Source organism: Trachemys scripta, chromosome 4 (genome assembly GCF_013100865.1).
Source record: "Trachemys scripta elegans isolate TJP31775 chromosome 4, CAS_Tse_1.0, whole genome shotgun sequence".
Lineage (NCBI taxonomy): Eukaryota > Metazoa > Chordata > Testudines > Emydidae > Trachemys > Trachemys scripta.
In genome coordinates, this window is record NC_048301.1 from 65,486,214 (window position 1) to 65,511,685 (window position 25,472).

Genomic DNA, 25,472 nt, shown 5'->3' on the forward strand with positions numbered 1-25,472 from the left:
CTTGCCTTCACTACTAGGCCTGACCCACCCCCTCTTCCCGCATGGCCTAGTTGGCAACAGTAGGGAAGTGAAAGCAGCAATAAAAAATAAAAACAATATATAACAATGGAAAAGGTAAGTTGATTGCAGTAGGTTTAAACACAGAAGGAATTTTTCAAATATATCGAGCAAAAAAAATTCTAGTAACAGTATATGTTCTGTTACTAGACAGGGATAGTCAAGTTGTCAGTGAAGATGCAGAAAAGGCCAAAAAGTTCAATATATATTTCTGTTCTATATTTGGAAATAAGTTGGATAACATTCACATTTTATAGCGATAATGAAATACTTTATTTTCCTATAGTAATTATGGAGGATGTTAAACAGCAACCGCTAAAGTTAAACATTTTTAAATCTGCAAGACCAGGTGGGGCTTGCACACAAGAGTTTTAAAAGCATTGGTTAAGGAGATCGGAATCATTAGTGCTGATATGTAATAAATCTGGGAATACTGGGGAAGTTCCAGAGGACTGGGAAAAAAGCTAATGTGCCAAAATATTAAAAAAAACTAAACAGGCTGACTCAGGTAACTACAGGTCAGTTACCAGGACATCAATCACAGGCAAAATCATGGAAAGACTGATATTGGAAGCCATCAGTAAAGAATTAAAGGATGATATTATAACTGACACCAATCTATACTGTTTAATGGAAAATAGTCATTGATATATTATGAGATAATATGTCTAATAGACTTTTGTAAGGCATTTGACTTAGTACTGTATGACATTCTGATGATAAAGTTAGGATTAACTAAAATTAATGTTGCACATATTAAATAGATTAAGTCGCTGATAGATCTCAAAAAGAAATTGTAAAAGGGGACTTCTCATCCAATTTGGGACACTTCTAGTGGGATTCCACAGGTATCTGTTTTTGGCCCAGTGCTATTCAATGTCTATCAATAAACTGCAAGAAAAACATGGTTGGTAAGGTTAGCACAGGACAGAAAAATTAGTGGAGTGGTAAATATTGAAAAGAACAGGATAGTTCTGTAGAACTATCTGAAGCAAATGGAAAGTAGCGATTCAGAAAAGGAGTTGTCTCATGGTGGATACCCAGCGGAATATTAGCTCCCACTGTCATGCAGTGGCTGAGAACACAAATGAGATTCTTCGATGTATAAGTAGGGCAATGTTGAGTAGAAATACAGAGATGTTGCTATAACTGTATACAGCATTAGTGAGACAGTTACTGGAATGCTCTGTCTAGTTCTGGTGTTCACACTTCAAAGAGAATATCAACAAATTTTAAAAGGTTCAGAAAAGATCTATGAGAACGATTCAAGGTCTGGAAAACATGTCTTGCAATGAAAGGTTAAAGAAGCTCAATCTATTTGGTTTATCCAAAAGAGGGTTAAAATGTGACTTTATCACAATCTACAAGTACCAACATGCTCCAACTCAACCAGAAGTTATGGGCTTAATGCTGAAATCAGCTGGTGATTATTTATAGTCTGTGTATACAGGTGGCCAACTATACCATCATAATGATCCCTTCTGGCCTTAAAATCTGAGTTTATTAAATATATTTTCCATCTATTGTGTTGCAGAGGTACTACTAGGAAGGGATTAGGATGGAGAGAAGTGAAGAAAAACACCATTCTTTTGTTTCTAGGATTCCCACCACCAAACCACCTATCATTACTAGTCTTAACATTAATGAAGATGGTCATGCCTTGTATCCATGAACAAAACCTAGGTTTTTCTTAGAATTAGTTTAAATGTTTAACTGATATCAGTTTGATAAATGCAATGACCTAAAGTTTCAGCCTCTGGGCCACAATCATGCAAACAACTGGATTTGTTTAACCTTACGCACAAAAATGGTCTGTCCCTCTGAAGTCAATGAGGCTAATCACAGGCAAATAGTTAAGCTCACGTATAAGCATTTTCAAAACTGGAACCCAAAACACAGTAAAAGCTGTGTTATCCGGCCTTGTACCAACCAGAAAGCTCTATAAACCAGCATTTCTAATCTTAATAGAAAGTCTGATTTATGGTCTGGTTGGCGTGGGGCCAGCAGGCTCCCTACCTGGCTCCGCGTGGTTCCTCGGAAGCGGCGACATGTCCCTGCTGCTCCTAGGTGGAGGAACGACCACGAGGGGTTCCGAGTGTGGGCGGGGATGCACGGGCTCTGGGAGGGAGTTTGGGTGCGGGAAGTGGCTCAGAGCAGGGATTAGGGCGCAGGACAGGTTTCAGGGTGCTGGATCTGGGAGGTACTCACCTCGTGCAGCTCCCTGCAAGCGGCAACCTGTTCTGGATGCTCCTAAGCGGAGGTGCAGCAGGAGGCTCTGCACACTGCCTCCACCTGCAGGCGCCGCCCCTGCAGCTCCCATTGGCTGCGGTTCCCAGCCAATGGGGGCTGCGGAGCCAGTGCTAGGGGCGGGGTGAGGGCAGCACACAGAGCTGCCTGCCATGCCTCCACCTAGGGGCAGCAAGGACAGGTCACCGCTTGCAGGTCACCACATGCCCGAGGTGAGCACGCCCTCCTGGATTTAGCACCCCACACCCTCTGTTGTGCCCCAAGCCCCTGCCTCAAGCTCCCGTCCGCACCCAAACTCCCTCCCAGAGCCCGTGCCCTGAACCCCCTTCCACTCCCCAACCCCCAATTCCGTGCTTCCTCCCACACCCGAACTCACTCCCTCTTAGTTAACCATCATTTTTCACTTACCGGCACCCCTGCATTCCCCCAACATGCCAGATTTTAAAAAAGCTTTTACTGTACTACAATTCTCACTAACCAAGAATGGTGCTTCAGTTCTTGGGGGGAAGGGGAACATGTACAGACAGTTGATATCACTTTTCCTAGGAATAAATCAGAAAGCAGTTTTTGAAAGACAGACACAATCTATTCACCTTCTAAGCAGCATTCCACTTCCAATACTTGGCATCAAAGTGCTACTAGACTCTCTTCTCCATTAGCATGAATATACATTTTAAAACTGAAATTTTTACCCCAGCACACAGAATAATTCTACTTTTGATTGGACTACAATCTTGAACAAACATATTGCCATGTTTTAAACAATGTTCTACTGGGAAATTTATATTTGAAATTTTCTTAACGTGGTGCTGCTCTGAAAAGAGACTCTAAAAACTGCATTATGAAGTTCCATGCAGTTATTACCGCTCAGTGATTCAAAATCAAATTTGCTCAGTTTACATGCAAGCAGCCTGGGATGTGAAAGAATCTGAGTTCTTCCTAGCTATCACCAATAGGTGCTATTTTTAAGTACTTTTTCTCACAGTTGTTACACTTTAAATAAACATTGTACTTAGAATACACAGGGAGGAATTAATTAGCAACAAATATCTGATGCTCATTCATCATTCCCCCCCCTTCATCAGATTCATGGCTCCATTTACTTGTTCTATGATCTCATCATGTGAGTCAACTGTGGATGGGCTTGATGCACACTGGAATGAGAGTCTTTCAAGGGACACCCTAATTTAACAGAAAATGGTGTTGGTTGATTTCCTAGGTGGCACTCTCCTACCTCTGACCAAACCCTGCCCTATTTACAGATCAGAGGAACATGCCCTTTATGTGACAAGCAGAGTGCCTAATATTTCTGTGTAAAAGTATTTGTCCATTCTGTTCCCCCTAAGAGGAGGAAAGAAGAGTATATTCTTGAGGAAAGAGTTGATGGGAGACAAATGTCAAAGCCATGAGAGGGAGAGGTTACACTGCATAGAAATAAGAGAAGGAAGAACCACCACTGACATCTGGATCTAGCCACTTTTGTAAAACCTCCTAATGATCAGAAAGGGCACTGAATTTTTGTGGACCTGAAATGGTGGAAGCTAGGTGGTAGGTTTGGGGGTTTTTTGGAGGGTGGGCAACGACAGCTATGAAAACACTAAAAACATCTAAGGTTGCTGCTGTAAAGGAAGTAAAGCAGTGTTTCTCTATCTTCTCCATACCAGAAGCCCATGTCACAAGAGAAAAATATTTTCAGAACACCCTCCGACCCAATCATGAAGAAAGGGATGGTTGCAACTGCCTGAACCTGTCCACAACCTTCATTTTGAGAACATGTGATCTAGCAGGACATCAGCCAAGCAGGCTCAGATCCAGAGGCTTTGCAGTGGAGAAAAGATGAGCTGCTTGAGAGAGACTGTAGCAACACCTAGTGTTACCAAAAGGAATTAGGAAGATTCTTTATTAAGGACCCCCTCCCATACAGGCGCCCATTGCCCTGAATTATTATCTATCACCTATGGTAATCCCAAGCATTACACTAGCCACTGTTAAGGGTCAAAACAAAATATGGTTTAATTGACAAAACACTTGGTGGCTTAACACCCAAATAGGCATTAAGCCTAGACCCAAACTAAAGCAAGATGTGGGTTACAAATATCATAAGATTATCTGCTTTACTCAGGCTTGTGCAGAAGACAACCAAAACCTAAAACCAGGACTCCCATGAAATCAAAGAGGAGCAGCAGACCAGGAACTCAAACCAGGAACAAAGGGACCAGGAATTTCAGGAGAACCACCGTGGTACCAGGAATGGGTAGGTGTCAGTAACAGGTAGGTATTTCCAATCTTCCTTCTTCTCTGATGGTACCAATATCGAGCACAGTCTGCCACTGGCACGGGCAGCAACCAGTATATTGCCCTTATATAGTCTTATATTACCAGGCAGATTTTCCCCCAAGGTCAGGTTACCTTTCCAGCCTTTTTCTACGTTTTCCCACCATTGTTCCTGGCAGAACTCTTCTAGGCTTGCCCAATGAGAGGTAAGGGATAGAAAAACCATGCCAAACAGAGCAACAAGAAAGTGAACCAATATGGAGGGTAAAAAAACAAACAAAAATGGCAGATAATTCCTAACAATTACCCTCCTTGACGGCTTAATATAGTCTTAGACTTTTATGCTGTCACTAACAAACACATTGTTGCATTACAGGCATTGTTAAACCAGTGACTTTGGACAAAACTATAACTGGTGGTTGCACCATTCTATTGACAATTATAGGTCTGTCTCATCTTATGCGGGGGTTCTGTTCCGCGGTTAGTGCGTAAAGCTGAAACCCCATTGAGTTCAATGGTGGTTGAAATCGCTGGCACTATAGGTATAGTATTAAAATTGTTGTTTCTCTCTTTATTTTTGTTTTGTTTTTGCTGACCGCATAAAGTTGAAATCGTGCATGTTAAATACACGTAAGATGCGACAGACCTGTAGTTTATAATTAATTCCTTTTATCCTATTTACCTTTTTCCTCATCCTGTACACTAAGAGCACCATGCAGATAATGACTAGAATTTGGATGATTAGTATTACCAATACTGATGAAGCAGAATACTCCACGCCTTGCTGTAATCTGTATAACCATTGAATAATTTTCTCACCAATGGGAAAAAGCTGATTCCATCTCTATTCGTTTTAGAATTTTTTCAGTCTTTTGAGTAGAATGGTGTACTGTTATCATGACCCCTTTAGATGTTTCTTGAGGTCAGGGTGCTGGACCTTCTGCCTTAATAGAGAGATGTTTACTTCTAGATGAACTGGCTCAACATGATCATATTACAGGTAATGAGCAATAAATGATCTGCATTGTGACCGTGGAAGAGGACAAATGTATTCTTAACTGCAGCCATCACTAAGGAAAACAATCAGGAGAGGGACTGGAGCCATTCCAGAGATGAAAACCTCCATCATTTGCCCATGCTTTGTTGCACCCCACTCCTTGCCACCTACATGGGATAAGAGATGCAAGAATGACTCTTCGCAGGTAGGTGGAGTTTACTGGAACTTGACCTAAATATATTTTATGTTTTAAAAATAATAAGTGCTCAGATACAAAGGTGATACCAACAAATTTAAAAAATGAGTTTTAGGTCTATTACTCTGTTGTTCAGTATTTTTTTCCTTGGTGAAAGCAACAGTTTAAAGAGGTTCTGTACAATGCCACCCCTTCCCAGCAGTGCTCCATTTTTTAGATCTCAGCTTTCTGGTTGTACTCCTTTCTTTCCCTCCCCTCTCCTTTTGTCTCCCACCACTCTCAGCTTTGCACCTTCTTTACTGTTGCCCCCCTTCCTTCAGGCAGCCTCCCAATCTCTGCGATCGCCCTTTCTTCAAAATTTACTTCATCAAGCCTTCTGTGTTGACTTCCATACGCATGGATAATCACATGCCTACTTGCATTTAAACTTTGTATATAATATATTGTATTTGCTTAAGTCAGATTACACTCTTCCGGGCAAGAATCTTTTCTTAAATGTTATGAAAAAACTCTGTGCCTTTATTCTCCAAAAAATTACTTCTCTTATAAAAGGTATTTTTATTTGTGGCACAAGCCCCAAATCCTAAGCATCAAACCTTGGCACACTCCGTCTCAATATATTCCTCAGTTTATCCCTCTTCCATCAGCTAATTAGACACTGCCTCTGCCCCTCCCACCCCCACTCCACCACGAGGACGGGCAAGGTACCAAACCTCAACTCAGCCATCCATGCTATAAAGGATCACAAAACTCATGCATTCTCTTCCAGGTTCTTGAACTGAACAGTATCATCTTCACTAAGCTGAAGTGCTTGTTTCCATGTACAAATTCACGACAGGTGATGTTACAGTAATGGAAGCCATGCTGAAGTTTAGCTAGCGGACCTGTGAAATGTGCTAATATTTACAGTATATCAGAGTTTCGGGAACACAAGGGGAGGGCCCATCTTCACAGAGTAGGATGGGGAGGGACAAATATGCTCAAATTTATTCTCTAAACATCTTCCCTGTTATATGGGATACCTGTGCTGCCTATACTTTCAAACTGATTTGCAAGTTCTTTGCATCTTGTAGCCTATTTTATTTAAAGTGAATTTAGTAATGTTGTAGTACAGGGTTCGGCTCTGGTGGCTACAGTTTCAAGCTCAATAGAGTGAACGTCATCTCTGCTACCTGCTTCAGAGTTAGAGTCTCTAGGAAAACATACAGACTAAGGATGGTAACCACATACTTTTACAAATACAAGGTGTAGTTGGTTTTGAAAGTTTTATTAAAGTTACAGTTAAAGTTATGATTACCTGAGTATACAGAAATTCTATAAAGACATATGCAAAAGACATATGCAAAATTTACAAATATAGTTATACTCACATCCTTAACTAGAGTGACCAGATAGCAAATGTGAAAAATCAGCGCAGGGGATGGGGGGATAATAGGTGCCTATATAAGAAAAAGCCCCAAATATTGGGACTGTCCCTATAAAATCGGACATCAATATTCTTAAGGTCTGATGGCTGCCTTGCCAATTGATCATCAGTAGAGAATCATAGACTCTTAGAATCATAGAATACCAGGGTTCGAAGGGACCTCAGGAGGTCATCTAGTTCAACCCGCTGTTCAAAACAGGACCAATCCCAAACTAAATCATCCCAGCCAGGGCTTCATCAAGCCTGACCTTAAAAACCTCTAAGAAAGGGGATTCCAGCACCTCCCTAAGTAACCCATTCCAGTGCTTCACCACCCTCCTAGTGGAAAAGTTTTTCCTAATATCCAACCTAAACCTCCCCCACTACAACTTGAGACCATTACTCCTTGTTCTGTCATCTGCCACCACTGAGAACAGTCTAGATCCATCCTCTTTAGAACCCCCCTTTCAGGTAGTTGAAAGCAGCTATCAATCCCCCCTCATTCTTCTCTTCTGCAGACTAAACAATCCCAGTTCCCTCAGCCTCTCCTCATAAGTCATGTGCTCCAGCCCCCTAATCATTTTTGTTGCCCTCCGCTGGACTCTTTCCAATTTTTCTACATCCTTCTTGTAGTGTGGGGCCCAAAACTGGACACGGTACTCCAGATGAGGCCTCACCAATTCCGAACAGAGGGGAATGATCACGTCCCTCTATCTGCTGGCAATTCTCCTACTTATACAGCCCAAAATGCTGTTAGCCTTCTTGGCAACAAGGGTACGCTGTCATATCCAGCTTCTCGTCCATTGTAACCCCTAGGTCCTTTTCTGCAGAATTGCTGCCTAGCCATTCGGTCCCTAGTCTATAGCAGTGCATGGGATTCTTCCGTCCTAAGTGCAGGACTCTCATCTTGCCCTTGGTGAATCCATGCTGACTGTTCCTGATCACTTTCCTCTCCTCTAAGTGGGATGGTTCCAGCTGGACTTTCCCATAGGGAGCTCAATTTTCCTAACCTGGGCACCCTCTTTTTATAATGTGATTCTGACTATATCTTGTAAGCAAAAAACTACTCTTAATTTTTCACAATATCACCCACTGATACATCTTTTCCCGTAATCTTGTGGCACAGGGTCATTCTTTGATCACTTATTTATGTCAAGTATTTTCTAAGCCTATAGCTTCATATGGCTAAGTTAAAATCTTATAGGCCTCAGCCTTTAGGCCTTGCATTTCAGCCCTACTTACTTAAGATACCAAATACATAATTATCCCTTCTAACTACTGATCAATTTTATTCTTCTATAATCCTACAAATGAACTCTATTTAGCATACAATGATTATATATGACATAACATGTTAGTTAATCATATCACACAAGAAATTAATAATAAAACTAAAATTATTGGCTTCAATCTGTTCTTCCAAGATCAATGCCTTCAGTGGCTTTTATTTCCAAGAGACTTTCATTTCTTTGCTGTTAACTTGAAGGGATACACTCCGCTACACAAAATCCTAGACAACCACATTGCCTGGGAGATAATCCAGACGCACATTTGTCATTAATAAGAGATTCTTCTCCTAGCTTTAAATTACCAGAGTCTATTTTTACATGTGTATAATGGGGGAGAAGGAATAAAAAAAAAACCTCTCAAAGCTTAAAGCTCTTGTTCTTTAAAAAATCCAGCCAGCACCTCCTTTCTTAAGCTCCCAAGGTTGATCTTAACACTGTTTTATTACTACAGACCCTAGAAAGACTTTTTTAGACACTGTTTTTGTACAAGGCTTATTGCTATTTTACAGAGACATTTCTTTTTCTCATTTGCACCATATGCAAAAAAGAGAGGTTCAAAATAAATGCAAATATCCTTAAGTAGAATTCCAGCCATAATACTGTATATGAAATTATTTTTCCCCACTTTGATTCAGTTTCTAGGAATGAAAAATAATGTACTCTCCTTACTGCCCCACTTTTTAAATGAAAAGATGATTCATTCTGGATTGGTACATAGCTTAGTTTTTAAATACAGCATATAAATTAGGCATTATTATTTAGTTCCACCTGCAAGAAGGGCAGGGTATAATACCATAAACACAGGGAATTTTCATACGTATCTCTAGCTTTACGACATACTGTAAAATTTTATTATTTATGAGTGCCAAGTAAACTTACAAAAGACAAACATCATCCTCCTACTCTTTTCTCTGGATATGAATCTATATAAATTTACAACAAAAGTATACAATATAGGTCCAGTTTAAATATATACTAAGCTGCTGAAAGATTTTTACCTCTATAGTTGCTGTCTGATCTGCAACACAAAAAGTCCATAAAACAGCTTACTTTCCCACTCTTTCTATAATGGGTACATTTTAGTTAAGGACTTAGGTGGAATGTGCTTATTTGGCCTTGAATCCTCACATGTGAACGTGAATTTGCAGTCTCTCCTAAATTCCTTGTGAACATCCACTCACATCATAAAACTGTAAAACAGTACATGACATTTGCCAGTCTGCTCAAGACTGGATTAGAATATCATGGATGTGCCAGTGATAACTGCACTGACACAGTAGTATTGGGAAAAGTGAGGGTTTTCACAACAATTGCCAACTCTATAGTATGTCACATTCTAACTAGAGTTAATCAGACTCCTGTCCACGAGCGCTACATTCACCAGATTGCCAATTTTAAATAACATAACAAAACATACATCACATTTTTCAGAAACATCCATTTCCTGCAGAGAGATTCTTCACTGTTAACGAAAAGCACTGATTGAAAGCATCAGTGAAAATGAAATATAAGAGTAAAGCTTCCACAGATTTCAAAATAAAATCTGTAACATATAGTTTAATTCAACACTATGAAACTTTCCTGCTAGCATCATCAGTAATACGATCTCCATCTCTCAGAATTACTTAAAGTGCTTCAGGAGAGTGTCTTAATTTTATGCACAACTCTGCCTCCAAAATTAATTCTAATTAAAGAGATTAAAAGGCAGAGAGCTAGCTCTCCAACTGCTTGCCACAGCTCCCCACAAAAAATAAACAGCATTTAAAAAAAACAGTGCAACATTTCTTCAATCATATCCTTCTTACAAACTAAGAAAAAGAACTTTTAAGACTATGTCGAACAGTGCCATCTGATAACTCCTGCCATATTAGAGAGTATTTCAGTAAAAATGTATTTATCCCATACAACTTCCCACTCAGATAATAGAGTGTAAGTTCTATTATGGGAACCTCAGAGGTTCCTCTGAACTCTGAGGCAAACGATTCACCTATGGGAAAAGGTAAGTTCATTTTTAAATCAATAACCAAAGGTTTTTAATATTCTTATATTGAAGTTATAAAGCTTAATTATTTAAAACAGCTTTACAAAAAGGATAAATATTAAACTAGTGAGACATCTTTCTGCTCAGTAGATAGACTGGCAGTTCCAGAGTTGATCGTAGATAGCAGAGGTCACCTTCATTAACTGACTTGAGGATGGCAAAGAAGAGGAAGGAGTGATGGTATGAGGGTGCAGAGCTGACTGGGGACTGAAATGGTTTACAGCAGGGGTCTCAAAGTCCCAGCCCGTGGCCATCTGCGGCCCGAGAACCTCCCCACTGTGGCCCCCGGAGGACAGACGCATGCAGCCACGCTGCCAGCTCTGTCTGCTGCAGGCGCCGCCCCCACAGCTCCCACTGGCTGGGGGAGAGGGACAGAGATACCATCACTAGTCACTGGGCAGAGTCAGCCATGGAGGCAGCGTCACTTTTTTCCACAATGAATAAAAACAAGTCAAAATACCGAACACAACCATCTGATGCACACCTTGCGGCAATCCTGAAAGTTTCAACTGCTCAGTCACTGAGGCCAAATATCAACAAACTGACAGAACTGAAGCATTGCCACGTGTCTGGCAAACAATAAAATCTCTCTGGCAGGCGAAGAATTGTATAAAGTTGTATGACAGTTTTATTATTTCTAAGAAATTCAAAATATAAAATACAATATAAATGTTTTCCTTTCTGAACACCATCTTCAGTGACATCACTGGCCCGCTGGGAGGATCTGAGAACTGGCACTGGCCCTAAGGTAAATTGAGTTTGAGACCCCTAGTTTATAGTGTGAGGACAGCAGAAAGTGATTTAATGGAGAAGGTAAGAGAGAGGGAAAGTACAATAAAAGAAATGAAAAAAGGTGCAGCGTTGGGAGCATGGCAACACAGGTATTTTCAGCTGTGCAGGTAGGTCTGGGGGAGATTTTTTGAGCCCTGGTGATGGTAGAGGGCTAGAAAATCCTGCAAAATCTTACATACCATATTGAGCTGCAATTATGAAGCACCCACTACAGCAGACTAAACTGGTCACTGAAAAATTTCTAGCCAAGATAAGCAACCACATTACTGATGCTACATAGTGTCTTTCTAAACAGCTTGCAAAGGTCCACATTTAAGATTTTCATGACACTACAGAGAAGGAGCTAAGCAGTATTTGGATTCCATTTAAGTATATATAACTCAATTGTAAAATTTCTGTTCTAGCTGAAAGGCAACACTCATGGTTTCAATCCAAGAAAAAATGTGTCCAAGTTGTCCAAAGATTTAATCTGGCATTTAGTACAGGTTTTAGATTCCTATACAGATGGTTGTGAAACTCACATGTCATTTTTCATATCCAAGCCATTTCACTGAAAGCTGAAGCTACGCTGTAGGTCCATTGCTGGCCTTCACTGCTGAAGAAAGGACAACGCCCCAGGTGCTCAGCCTGACCCACAGCTTCATTTCCATTAACACAAAAGTATTCAATGACCAGCTGCTTGGGCTGTGCTCTTCTCCCAGGCCCTCTTTCAATTTCTTACACCTTCCCAGATTTCTCCCTATTTCCCTTTTATTCCCAAGGGTCGCTTTAAGCAGCAGCAAAGCTGGCAAAGAATGAGAGCACCCCACCTCACTTGGTGTGTAAGGAGTGATACAAAACCTTTGATCTTAAAGCAAAGCCAGCTGGTGAAAAAACAGGAAGGAGCTCAGTCCCCAGCAAACTGTGTAGTTCATCACTTTGCCAGGCTACAATCCCCTCCTGACTATTGGTCTATCTATGGAAAAAAACATCCAGTGTAGTGCTTATTCCTCCCCTGCAAAGGGAACTATGGGCAGGTCTCAGCTATCTTCCCTCTACCACCCATTCTCCTGTGGAATCAGGGCCGGTGCTACCATTTAGGCCAACTAGGCGGTTGCCTAGGGCGCCAAGATTTGGGGGTGCCACTATTTGGCACCCCCAATAATTTTTGTTTTTTTTTTTTTTTTTTTTTTTTTTTTAAACAGTGGCCGCTGTGCTGGGAGGGAGAGGGAGTCTGAGCCGCCGGCAGGCAACCCAGGGGTTCCCCTGGGTCAGCGCGCCTCCAGCAGCCCAGGGGTTCCCTGGGTCAGAGCTGCCGCACGGATCCCCGGGCCGGGGGGTGGGGGCGCCTCAGTGCAGGGGGGAGCTGCCGGGGGGGGGGGGGGGGGGGGGGCGGGCCGGAGGGGGGGGGGGGGGGGGTGGCGCAAGGTGGAAGTTTCCTTGCTCCGGCCCTGTGTGGAATTGTCTCCTCCTACTGGAAATTTCACTGTCGCAGGCACTAGGGAGCTGCATCAGTATCAGTGTGAACATGCACACACTGCTATGTCCAGAGAACTTGTGTGCATGCATGAATGTCATGGGAGGAGGAAAGAAGGCAATGCACACACAAGTGAGCCTGAGGGGCTTTGCCCAGCATATGTTGTGGTTGAGTTCTATGAATCTGAGGTGATGGATGTTTCTGAGCAGTGGGGAATAATGCTTGTAAGAAGTCAGTGGAGAGACAAGAGAAAGTGATTCATAAATAAAATAAATTAGAAATGGAAGAGAAATTGGGGACAAGGCTGGGGATGAGAAGGAAGAGAAGAAAGAAAGTGGGAGAAACTGACAAGTGGACAGAAGAGATAAAAAAGCAGATTTTGAAGGGAATAAAGGGTGATTATGAAAATATCTTAGGACACTGAAAAAAGACATAGGGAAAAATATGATGTCCTGGAAAGGAAAAAACAGTAAATGAACAGGTGAGCAATGAAGGAAATAGAAGGAAGAAAAAAAGCAAAGGAGACTGAATGATTTTAATAAGGTTATCAAAATGTTACAATAAAAAGCTAATACATGTTTAATTTTTATCTGTAAACAATAGGTATGATTCTGCACTACCTCCTTGCACTTTGTGTAATTATTTATACCTGTGTAAAGGAGGATAAAGCGCTGCTAAATCAGAATAGTAGCAATTTGCACCCACTTTGTATACATGTAAATAATTACACAAAGGTGCAAGGCAATGAAGAATCAATCTCAAATATACAGTATATTGAGCAGATCAAATTTGACCATAACGCCCCTCAATTTACCAATACATAACAGTTTGTGTATTTAAAGGGAGTTATGGTCAAGTGTTGTATGCCACTCAGAAACGGTTGCTGAGGCTGCATCTACTTGCTGGTAAACTAGTGGGTTGTCCCCGTCCTCCCTTTTCCATCCACTATTCCAATTCTCAGTTTCCTTCTTCATTCATTCCCTCCACTCTACATTTCCATACCACAGTCTCTCACACACTCAATCACTCTCTCATATACTCCTCCCCCACATTCATTCATTTTCAGTACTGAAAAATGGTGCTTGAGTATCACTCTCTAAAGCCAATGAAGGGAAAAAAACCCACCAGCCTGTATGACAAAGTTTGACTACAACCGCCTAGACACATGCTAAATGGGAGCTCCCTGCACCACCTAGTACATATGTGACAGCTAATGATGTGTGCACATCCACACCACACACACAACCCTGCTACATATACGAAGACTTATTATGTAGAAAACTTTGTGCACCCTTAGTAGAATATTTAGACAAACTTTTTTTTTTTTTTTTTTTTTTTTTAAACTTAGGGCTCCTTATTTTAGTTTTAAAAACTCAGAGGAAATGTATTTTAAAATGTTGCTATTACAGTTAAAGTTGAATTTTTTTTTAAATTATACAAAAATGCATAAGAATATTACCATTAAAAAGTGCAAAGCTGATGAAAGAAAGGAAATAATCAATTCATGACAAGTTACATGTTTGAGATATTAACTGAATGCAAGAACTATAAGCGTAAAATATTGACATTTTAGTAACTCAAAATATGAAAAGTATACACAATGACATTGTTAAAAGGAGGAAATTCCCCTTACAAATTCTAAAAACTTTAACTCAATCCCCACAAAGCATAACTCACAACACAGACATTATTATGTGTGTACATTTTTTATATTTCTATATATAATCTATAATTAGTACCTTATGTTGAAATAAGGTATGAGTTTACCATCATGGTGTCTATCAGACTGAGATCTATGTCTTTCATCAGTGCCTACTAGGGTTATGAGTGGTGGTCTTATAATATGTATAAGCTGTGACTACAGTTAGACTGAAACAAACTCATTTTCACTTGTAACCAGAGGAAAAATGTGAACTCTGATCTTCAGAAGTGAAAGTCCTAGTGCATTAACTCAAAGTTATCCTGTGACGGAGCAGGGAGCAGGGCAGATTTGACCTGGGAATGTTGCAGGGGGATTGCAGTGAGGAGGGGCGACTTCCCTTGAAGGAAGCTACCTGAGCTGTAACCTGAGCCAGGAACGGGGGTGGGGAGAATTAACACCTTCTGCCCGGGAGACTGAACAAAGGAGAGGAGCAGCGGGAGGAGTTGGGAGTTTAGTTTTCGGTTGGGGCTGGGTGGTGCAACGCAGGGAACCCCAAGCTGGGGTCTAAGCTCCCTGAACCTCCCAGAGGGACCTAATTGAGGGGGTCTGGTCGTACCTACACGCTCTGCTTGAGACTGTGTTCCTGTCCTTAAATAAACCTTCTGCTTTACTGGCTGGCTGAGACTCGCAGTGAATCTCGGGAAGAGGGGTGCAGGGCCCTAACTCTCCCACAATCCACGACATATCCGTTAGCTTTCTTGAGCATATTTAGATAAATGTGAGCTTCCAGTGTGTAGCTGTGACTATATGGTCTAATGCAATTATCTAATGTATTAACAGGGAAACATAGAATAGGAACAGGAAGATTATATTACCTCTGTATTTGGCACTGGTGTGACCACTACAGGAATACTGTGTACAGTTCTGGTTTCCACAGTTCAAGAGGGAGGTTCAAAATTAGTCAGATTTCACAAAAGAGCCAAAAGAATGATTAAAAGTTTGGAAGGCATGCCTAGTAGGAAAAGACTCAAGTCTCAATCTGTTTAGTTTATCAAAGAGAAGATTAAGGGGTGATTTGATCACAGTCTATAAGTACCTACATGGGGAACAGAAATTGGATAACAGAGGGCTCTTCAGTCTAGCAGACAAGTGTGTAACAAAATCCAGTGGCTGGAAGTTGAAGCTAAAAAAATTCAGACTAGAAATAAAGCACATACTTTTGACAGTGAGGGTCATTAACAATTGAAACAACTTATCAAGGGTTATGGTGGATTCTCCAGATTTTTAAATCAACATTTGATGTTCTTCCAAGACGTATAACTCTAGTTCCACCACAACTATTGGACTTGAAGCAGAAATTAATTCAGGCAAGGCTTATGGCCTGTGCTATGCAGGAAGTCAGAACTGATAAACACAGTAGCCCCTTCTGGCCTTAAAATTAACAACTTACCTTTTCTTACTTTACAGATCCTGGTTTCTGCTCTGTCCCTCATGAACTCAACAATAAACACTCACTAGAAACCTGCAAAATCAAAAGTAATTTATTTTAGTGTTTTTAAATTGCAATAATAGGTGCTACCATTGTTGCAGCATAACATGTATTAATTGGCTTTAAGAAAAATTGTAGCATGCGCTGAAACATAGCATATTTTCAGGATCTCTGATACTTTGTCAGCCAACCTCCCCAAATTTTAAAAATATATAATTGTTAAACAACAACAAAATCACATGCATACTAATTAACATGTGTTTGCAGCATACTAAAATGTTCCAACAATCACAGTATATACTATGAATGCATATTAAAAAACTACAACTAAGCAAAATGCATGTATTTGTTTATTTTGATTTCTATATTGCACTTATCCATATCTTCTTGGACTTGTGGAAAATTTTAAAACACAAACTAAATCTAGAACACGTCATACAGATATTTAAAATAACTCTCCAATTCCAGACCAAACATGCTGAATCAAATATACTGAGACTGCAGCAGTCTCAGATTATCAAATGCCTTAAATCTTCAATTCTCAAACTATAATATATGGACCATGTCCACAGAGTGCTTGCTTATGGCAGTGGAGAGCTGGTTCGTCACACACACAATGTTGGCTTCCCTTGTTGTTTCTAACTGCTAAATTGCATTAGAAGAAGCTAAAAATATAATATATGCTTTCCTAATATTAATTTTCCATTTAATCAATTGCTGTAGTTGCCACAGGAATATTCTAAGATGTAGATGACAGGGGAAGTGGATTATGCCACTGGAAATGATGGGAGGTGTCCAAGAGACGCTTTTTATTAAGATGAATTGCACAATAAAAAACAATATCTAAGAACACACTATATTTTCTCTCTCTCTCACACACACACTTCTTCCTCTTTCCAGGTCTACTCTAGGAACTTGTAGACTCTCTAACTGTAGGATCTACCTCTAACTTTCTTTGGGCCTCTCAATGGAGGCTTGATTTAAAATGGGTGTACATTCTACCATTTTAAAGAGCAAAGGAGTCAAACTCCCAGCCCACAGGCGACATTGTGACCTTCTTGATGTACTTGGCTGAAAACCTTCCAGACATCAACCAAATGTAACAAATACCGTATTGTCTTCCCAAATCTGCAGACAGCCTGAAACAATGGTTCAGAGGCATGAACTCCCCCCCCACACACACTATATTAATCCCACTAGAATGTTAACTCAATGCATGAAGGTGGCACTTCAAACTAACCAACTATTTCACTGATGTATGGGATGGTGGTGTTGCTGTGTTGGTCCCAGGATATTAGAGAGAGACAAGGTTGGTGAGTTATCTTTTTTGGGACCAACTCCTGTTGGTAAGAAAGACAAGCTTTCAAGCTCATCTCTCTCACTAACAGAAGATGGTTCAATAAAAGATATTACCTCACCCATCTTTGTCTCTATTTCATTGCTGATCATTTTAGCAGATGAGATAGAGGGATGGGAGTCGCTGAAGGAAAGGAAATTCAGAGACAAGAAAGAAATAGATACAAAGACAGAAGAGGGAGAGAAACAAAGGAGATGGAGAAAGAAATGACATGAGTCAGAAACAGCAAGAGGAGCCTATTTTCCCACAGAAAGCGACAATAAACAATGAACTGAAAGTTTAGTTACTACTCACTGCCATATTCTATCTACTCTTGATCTTGGAGCAAAGCTCCCATTGAAGATTGTGGGAAATCTATTGTGAATTGAGGGGCTATGCCTTTCGCTGAAGTGAGGAAAGGCTCTGGCAGGGAGGAGACAATGGGGAAAGGCTCCAGCAGCAGGGAGCTGCCAGAACCTTGCCAGAGTCTTTTACTCAGTGAGGAGGCTCCAGCAGCAGGGAAGCAGAGGGATACTACACTACTAAAAATAGCAGTGTAGATGTGGGAGGCACTGCTTGGTTTGTAATGAGCCGTATTGGTATATACCCTAGGTTCAGGCTGGTAGGGCACTCTACTCGCCTAAGCCATGCCTCACCATGTATACCGCTATTTATCCCATGCTAGCTGGGCATGCAGTGTCTGTACTCTGCACACCACCCCAAGTGTAGATGTATCTTAGAATACATACATCTGAGAAACAACAGTTATGCAGAAAAAAAAAATCTTACTAGATGGCTTCCACAGCTTCTCAAACATTGTTGTATATATTGTATTCTTCATTTCAGTGAGGACTGGAATAATCTATTGCAGGACCCCTTGTCACTGAACTCATTCAACAAACAGTGTATGTCTCCAGGAAGCAACACAATCCAGAAATATGCTATGTAACACAAGTATTGACTAATCAACAATACCTAGACAAGATGCAGAATCCTCAAAAGTAGATCCTAACACTATAGAATCACTCTAATCAGGGATATGATTTTACTGTATTTTTACAGTTTGTGCAGTATCTGGTATAACAAGGCTACAATAACTACAGAAACCAATATTTATACCCTATGTTAATCATACAAATTAGTTAAAGGGACAGAGACAGTTGACACAAACAACAAGAATCTATTAGATTCTAGATGAGGGTTAATCATTACACAGCTTCAGCTAGGTATGCACAACACTTACAAATCCCAAATTTTGATATAATTAAAATCATTAAATGCAGCCTGTTGTACTGCGTTTTTTCAATCCTTATTTTTCACATAGTCTGTAATCGTTATGAAAATGGTTACTTAGCTTACAGTAACTGTGGTTCTTCAATGATTGTCTACATGGACCCAACATCTGGTGACTAGCAAGGAGTGACCTCAATCAGGAGGTTGGTGGTAGGGGTCCTATTTAAATAAGCATTGCAGAACAGCTCTGTCAAAGCAGACATCAGAGCTTGAAACCTCAACTAATGAACACTTTGGGGTGAAAGTGTGGACTGAGCCCCACATAGTTATCTTGCAAATTTCTGAAATAGGGATAATTCTTAAAAGAAGTTGCAGATGCTACCTGAACTCTGGTGGAAGGGGCTTTAACATTCATAGGTTGGATTTAACCTAGCTATCTCATAAAATGATCTAATACAGCTGGATACCCATACAACCTTAGTGCATATGGCTTGACCCATAACCCTATCTGCAAAGGGTACATATAATTTAGGGGAGCTCCTGAAGGTTCCTGTTCTGTCCAGGTAGTATGAAAGAGCCCTGAATACATCCAGTATATGTAATTTAGCTTCCCCTGGGTTTGAATGGGGTTTGGGATAAAAAAAATCATGAGGTGAATCAATTGATTTAAATGAAAACCAGACACAACTTTAGGCCAGAATTTGGGATGAGTATTAAGAGTCAGCTCGCCTTTTTTCAATACCAAATAAAATGGGCCAGTGATAAGGGCCTGAATTTTCCCTACCCTCTGAGCTGATGTTACGACTACTAAAAACCCCAGACAGGTGGTAAAATGAGCAGGTTCGAAGGACTCACAAGGGAGTCATATTACGCCAGCTTCCTTAGTCCATGCACTGAACAATTCAGAACCTTTGAACAGGAGACTCTTGATGGTTGTTTGGACCTCCCTGGATATTCCAGAAGATTACTGCCATGAAGCCATGCACATGACAACAGAAGTGGTCACTGAATGTGCCACCACAGCAGGGTTATCTAGAGCAGGTTGCAGAGATGTTCAGGCCATTAATTGCCCCTCAGACACTAAGTATTTTAGCCCTTCTCTTTATTCCTGTGGAAGCTTCTCTGAATTGTGACATCTTGTCCCAGTTCAGATAGTCATATTTTGACAGCAGAGCCTGATAATTGGACATACACCTCTGGAGACTAGCTGAGGCGTACATCTTTCTGTCAATCAAGCTTCTTAAGGGTCCTTCTCTCTTGGTGTCATCTTTTGAGACCCTTATTCCTTTCATCTTCTATGTGATCCAGGATTGGGTGGGTGATAAAGCACTCGATTCCATGCTGCTTTCTAGGAAGTGGGTGCCACTGAAGCTGGGATATGCCACAAGAACTGGGCTGTGAACTGCCTTTTGGTCAAGCCACATAACTAGATAAGAGGCATGATGGGTCTTCGGTCTCATCTTATGAGTAGGAGTCTACTTAAATCGTGGCGAAATCACAGATTTTTTTGTGGGTTGATCATGGAATAAAGAGCAAATTTCGCTGTTTGTGTTCATACAGTATATATACACACGTATTGTACTGTACTACTGTTACGTTTGTACATTGCCCTAAATAAGGAAGTATGCACAGTACTTTTGTATACTTTTACCCTAGATATAATAATAAAAGACCAGATTTCATGGTCCGTGATGCATTTTTCACAGCCACGAATCTGGTAGGGCCCTATTTCTGAGGCAGCAGGGTGGGTGACCTTTAGTGAAATGCAATATGCATTTCATGAAATTAAATCCCTTAGCCCTACCACAACTACTGTAATATTTTTTACAACTATCTTGGCAGTTCAAAAGGATGAATCTAAGTAATTCATCTCTTCTATAGATGAATCATTGCTCACATTTCTATGGAGAAATGAAGGTGCAGCTGTCTTCCTAAATTAGGAAATGTAGCATCACATAATTCCACATATATGCCTCCCTCCCATGGTATAGACTACTGCTCTTCCAAGCAGCTGCAGTCTCTTCAGGCAACCCAGATGGCCCTTCCGCCATAACAACCAGTGAATCTACTAGGCTTCAATCTGAAAACACGAATAGAGAAAAGGTAAATAAGAGGCCTTAACACATCCTTCCCCCCCAAAAAAATCACTTTTTTAAAAACCAAGTTTAACCATTTACTGCTTTTTATGACGTAATGGTCAGTGGGAAAATGAATTAAGTCACGCTAAATTACAGTTTGAGATTTTTAAGTTTTGGTGTGTTTATATGAACAAAAGATTGTACTGCATCTGACAAGATGGTGAGATAATTACAGAGGTGATGAAGGCTTGGCACCCAAATAGCCTTAGGTGTTTAATTAGGTTCACATGGTATTTTGAACATAAGCAAAAAGCAGCTTTTCTGAGACATTGTTATTGTAGAAAAATTACTTGTTAATGCACGTATGCTCTACTTGAAAAGATTAATACCCTAAATTATAGCTTGCCTACTAATTTTTTAAAAAGAGGCTTCCAACTAGTCTTTGGCTACAGGAACCTAGTTCATGAATACCCTAGAACAATTCAAAGAAACCAAATTTGGTCATAAGTACAATTACAGTAAACAGGTATGTCCACAAACTGAGATCAAAAATAAAGGAGAGAAATATGCTGTCCTCAGACTGCAAGCTAAACTCTGACTGATGAACAAGACCTACACACACAGTGAAAGCAGTGCATGACCTTGAATAAGCAGTCCAGTGGTGTAAACATGAAAATGTGCTTTGTCACTTGGAAAACTACAGTTTAAGCCTCAGGCATTAAAATCACTTCATCCTTTCAATAAATACAAACATTACCTGAGAGAAAGCTAACTTCTATAGTTTTCAAGAAGTTGGGAAAAGCACTGTCCTTACCTGCCACTGCTAAATACAATTATTGGGTAAGAGCACATCATCCTCTCCACTTAAGAGGGTCCAGACTCAGTGTGAGTATGTCAGCCCCCCCCATATTTAGTCCAAGGGTGCTGGAACAAGGGAGCCAAGGGCCATGCCCCCCCTCACACACACTTTTAAAAGTGGGAGGGTTATGCCCTCTCACTTTTTACCGGCCATAAGGGCAAGCGATGAGGGGAAGGGGATGGAGAGTGAGCGAGGAGCAGGGCTTGGGTGGGGCCACAGGGAAGGGGCCACTGTTCCGGCACCGGTGGGCCCCCCCATACTTTTAGGAACCTTCTGCTGCTCCTGATTTAGTCTTGTATTTTGCGTAGGGCCCATGGAATGTACCAAGCACTGCCCCAAGGTATGATGGGAGGGAGATGGGATGACAGTTGCCAGTGACTTGATCACTTCTCTGTAACTTTATGTGAGCTACCCACCAGAAGGAAGTCAGAGTAATATCTGAATGAAAGACAAGAGCCAGAAAGGAGAGTGTCCAGTAAAAAAGGGAATCCTCAAGAGAAGCAACTCTCAAAAGCCTATCAGCATTCCCTAAAACCAAAAGAACAAGACATATCTCAGATCTTCCACGTGAGGGCAGGTTTTTCTGGCTTCAGCTACCATAAAGTAAATCAACTCTCAAAGGATAGGTAACCTAAAACAAAGTTTGCTATCCATTCCCCTGACAATGTTGTTAGCAAAACTGTATTGCAAGGCTGAAGAAAAGTTCTAATTTTATCTGTTTTCATCTATTAGTAGCTTTACTTTAAAAAAAATGAATATTTTTATTGATTAGGGAAGTTGACTTTTAAAAAAATAGCTCTCTAAATTGGTAACGCCATGCTAAACAGAGGAAAGTTTTGCACAGTGGTGTGTTTTTTTTGTTTTGTTTTTAGTATAAACATTTATAAAGTATCCATCATTGCATTAACTGGGCTCACTTTATATATCCTACATTATAATCAAAGTCATTCCCTAATATAGGGACCAAATACACCACCCCACCCCACCCCCCTTTATCACCTGGAGCACAAGTACAGTCCGATCAGTAGGTTTAAAAAAAAAAAAAAAAAAAATCAGGAGTACATGGGCTAGCCATTGTAAAACACAGGGCAAAACCATGCATTTTATAACACATTCAGAGTGTGGCCAGATTTAGCTTAGAAATAGGCATGTTTCTCATAAGTGCTTATCAGTGAAAAAGCCCTGCCTCCAGCTTCCTTTACCCTCTTGAATGGTTCTTAAGCATTCTGGCTGCAGGCAATTGGCAGTGGATCATAGATGGCCAATCTATCAGAGGTAGCTGGCCCCAGATTGGTAAACCACTCAGGTTGAGACCACATCTCGTATACCCTGTACAACTCTAAATTTTGTCAGCACTCAACAAAAACAACAAATAGGTCAATTAGGGCTTTTTATGTAACTAGGACCATAAAGTTCTTCCAAAAGGTGATTCTCAGTGTGACAGGGTAGTCGGTTTCTTAAGGTCAGTGGTGCCTAGCGGTCAGACCATCCCATTACATAGCATGGCCCTATGAGATTTCAAAAGGTCAAATATATATACACAAGGACCTAGGAGTTACTGACAGAGGATGTGGTCCCAAGAATAAGTGGTGCTTGGGAAGAAATCCCATCACTGTGTCTTTAAGGCCCGAGAGCAAGGAATCTTGCAGAGTGGGTCAGGCAAGACTACCCTCTCAACCAGCCAACTGGGGGTGAACAGGAAGAAGGGAACCAGCCTTCTCCCTCACAATAGAGCAGACAGCAACAGCAGCAAGCTGTCTTGCTGAACCTTCAAAGCCTGAAGACTAACTGGGGGGAAAGGAACCAGCTGAGGGAGAAGTCACTACAGCCCTGCCTGCAGCTGGCTAATTTATAATCCAGCTCCAAGGAGGAGAGCTGGAGACTCCTGTTTTAAGAGAACTGGCCAGGACTCCTACATAGGCCCAGAGGGGGTGACCCGCGGTAACTAACAAAGTGAGTTATACTTGGTTAAAAGACTAATAAATCAGACCCCACAAAGGGGATACATGTCTCAAACCAGTTTTGTATGGATAACTGACTTAAAGAACCTGAGGGGGTTCTCAAATGCAAACATACCTTCAGGACACAAGGAGCATATGCTTTTGCCAATCTGCCTTCTGAAGAAAACAAGTGACTGAACTCTGCACTAGCTAAAACTTCCTATTGGCCTTGATTGTCAGTTGCAGATGGAGCATAATACATTAGTCCAACCTGGAAGTAAACATGGATGATAGAGAAACTCTACATTCAAAATTAAAGGGTGCAATCTTCTGGAACATCACAGATGAAAAAACTTTTCTGGAAATTATTACTATAGAAGGCCAGGAGCAAAAAGTAATCAAGTAAATACCTGACAGTGAAAACCACTCGAAGATAAGGCAAGTAAGACTCCTTCAACTGAGAGAGTGATTAGATTCTCAAAATAATCACCCCAGCCTCTCTTTTATCCAGGCAGATTTAGACAACTAGTTTTCTTCCAGGACACTATCTCTACCAGACTTTAGAGGAGTAAAAACATAACAGCCATACTGAGTCAGATTAATGGTTCATCTAGCCCAGTATCCTGTCTTACAACAGTTAGTAAAGAAATGTCTCAGACTGAATCTGAAGAAATAACATTGTAGCCCTTTGGGGTAGGGACTCTTTTAATTCTGTATTTATACAATGCCTAGCACAATGGGATCCTGGTCCGTGTCCATGGCTGGAATTCCTGGTAATAGCAAATAATAATACCATGACTACAATGACTGAACATACATATTGAACAAGAAAGTTGGCAGAATGGAGTTGAGTCATCCCCTATGACCTTCTAGGATCTCTCTAACAGGACCAAACGTTTGAAGGCATTTCTTCTAATCTTGCCAGTTCCTGTTATTAAGTATTTTCAAAGACGTCTGCTCTCTCATTATTGCCATAAGATGCTTGGATCCCTAGATGAGGATGCCATACAAAACCTTAGATTACATAGATATAGTTCACTGAGGCTTTCATACCATAACAAGCTCTGAAACCTGAATGGTTGACATCCAAACACATGGAGGCTGATCTTTCACAAAAGAGGGGGGATTAGAGCATTAGAGGATGAGAGTTCATTGGGCAAGAACATCAGTATCTACATAACATTTCTTTAGCAAAGGCCAGACTACATTATTGTTGAATGACGTTTTAAAAAAGTAGCTTTTGTTCATTAAATTACCGTCGTTCATTTACATGCCCCTCAAGCTTTTGTCTAAAAAGAAAGGTTTAACTCACAAGACTGTCTAAAACGAAGACCTTCAAACAGGTTGCAAATATCATTGAAGGGGTTAAGGCCCTAAAAGTGAGCAAGTGCAATGAAAACAGTCTCCAAACAAGAGGATTAAATCCATCTTTTAAAAACTTAACTGTCAATGAAGAAACTTGGACCTTCGGATTAGAGACAAATTGCTCATGGTTGAATTCAAAAGAAAACTGTGCCAGTTGCAGGGTAGATGGTTTCAATTCTAGATTAGTCTAAAGGGAGGGAGGGAAATGTCTAAAAATATCTTCTACTCCTTCCATCCTTGCCCTGCTGACACTTCAGTAACAATCATTTGTGAAGTGGATGAATATGAATAATTTTCACAGGAGGTACCCAGTAAGAGTATTTTAGACAAAGTCTCGACAAACATACATATGCACAAAAAAAAAAAAAAAAAAAAAAAAACCCTTTCCCCTTTGTTCTTAGAACTAGATTCATCACCCTTTTGACCATTATTGAGCTGCATCATAATTCTAAACAAAAGCTCTTTACATTCTTTTTCTTTGTTATTAAATTATAGATTTGCTGTGCAAAGAAGTTTTTTAAAATTTCCTGTGAAGCTCAATTGTGAGAGGGAAGGCCGCCTACACAGCAGAGAAAGTGAGAAAAACACACTTGCAGAGATGAAAAAAATATACTGGTGTGGGCGTACATGGGGAGGGGAGGGAGAGAAGGAAGAGATCCTAGTCCTAATGAGAAGACTTTATTTTCCTATATCAGTCTGGGAAAGAACTAAAATGCATTGCTTAGAGACGAGCAAAAGGACTGCTCTCCATTCCAAACAAGCAAGCTATCAGATGT

General features: G+C 40.6%; 1 protein-coding gene across 7 annotated transcripts in view; it reads right to left on the bottom strand.

The window, feature by feature from the left end:
- The window catches only part of SIPA1L1 (signal induced proliferation associated 1 like 1), a 378,635-nt gene that overhangs the window by 232,404 nt on the left and 120,759 nt on the right, over window positions 1–25,472 (bottom strand). For all 7 annotated transcript variants that reach the window (XR_004645561.1, XM_034769297.1, XM_034769296.1 and 4 more), the window contains one exon: window positions 15,847–15,918. The gene's annotated coding sequence lies outside the window, so the exon portion shown is untranslated. The remainder of the gene's footprint in view (window positions 1–15,846; window positions 15,919–25,472) is intronic.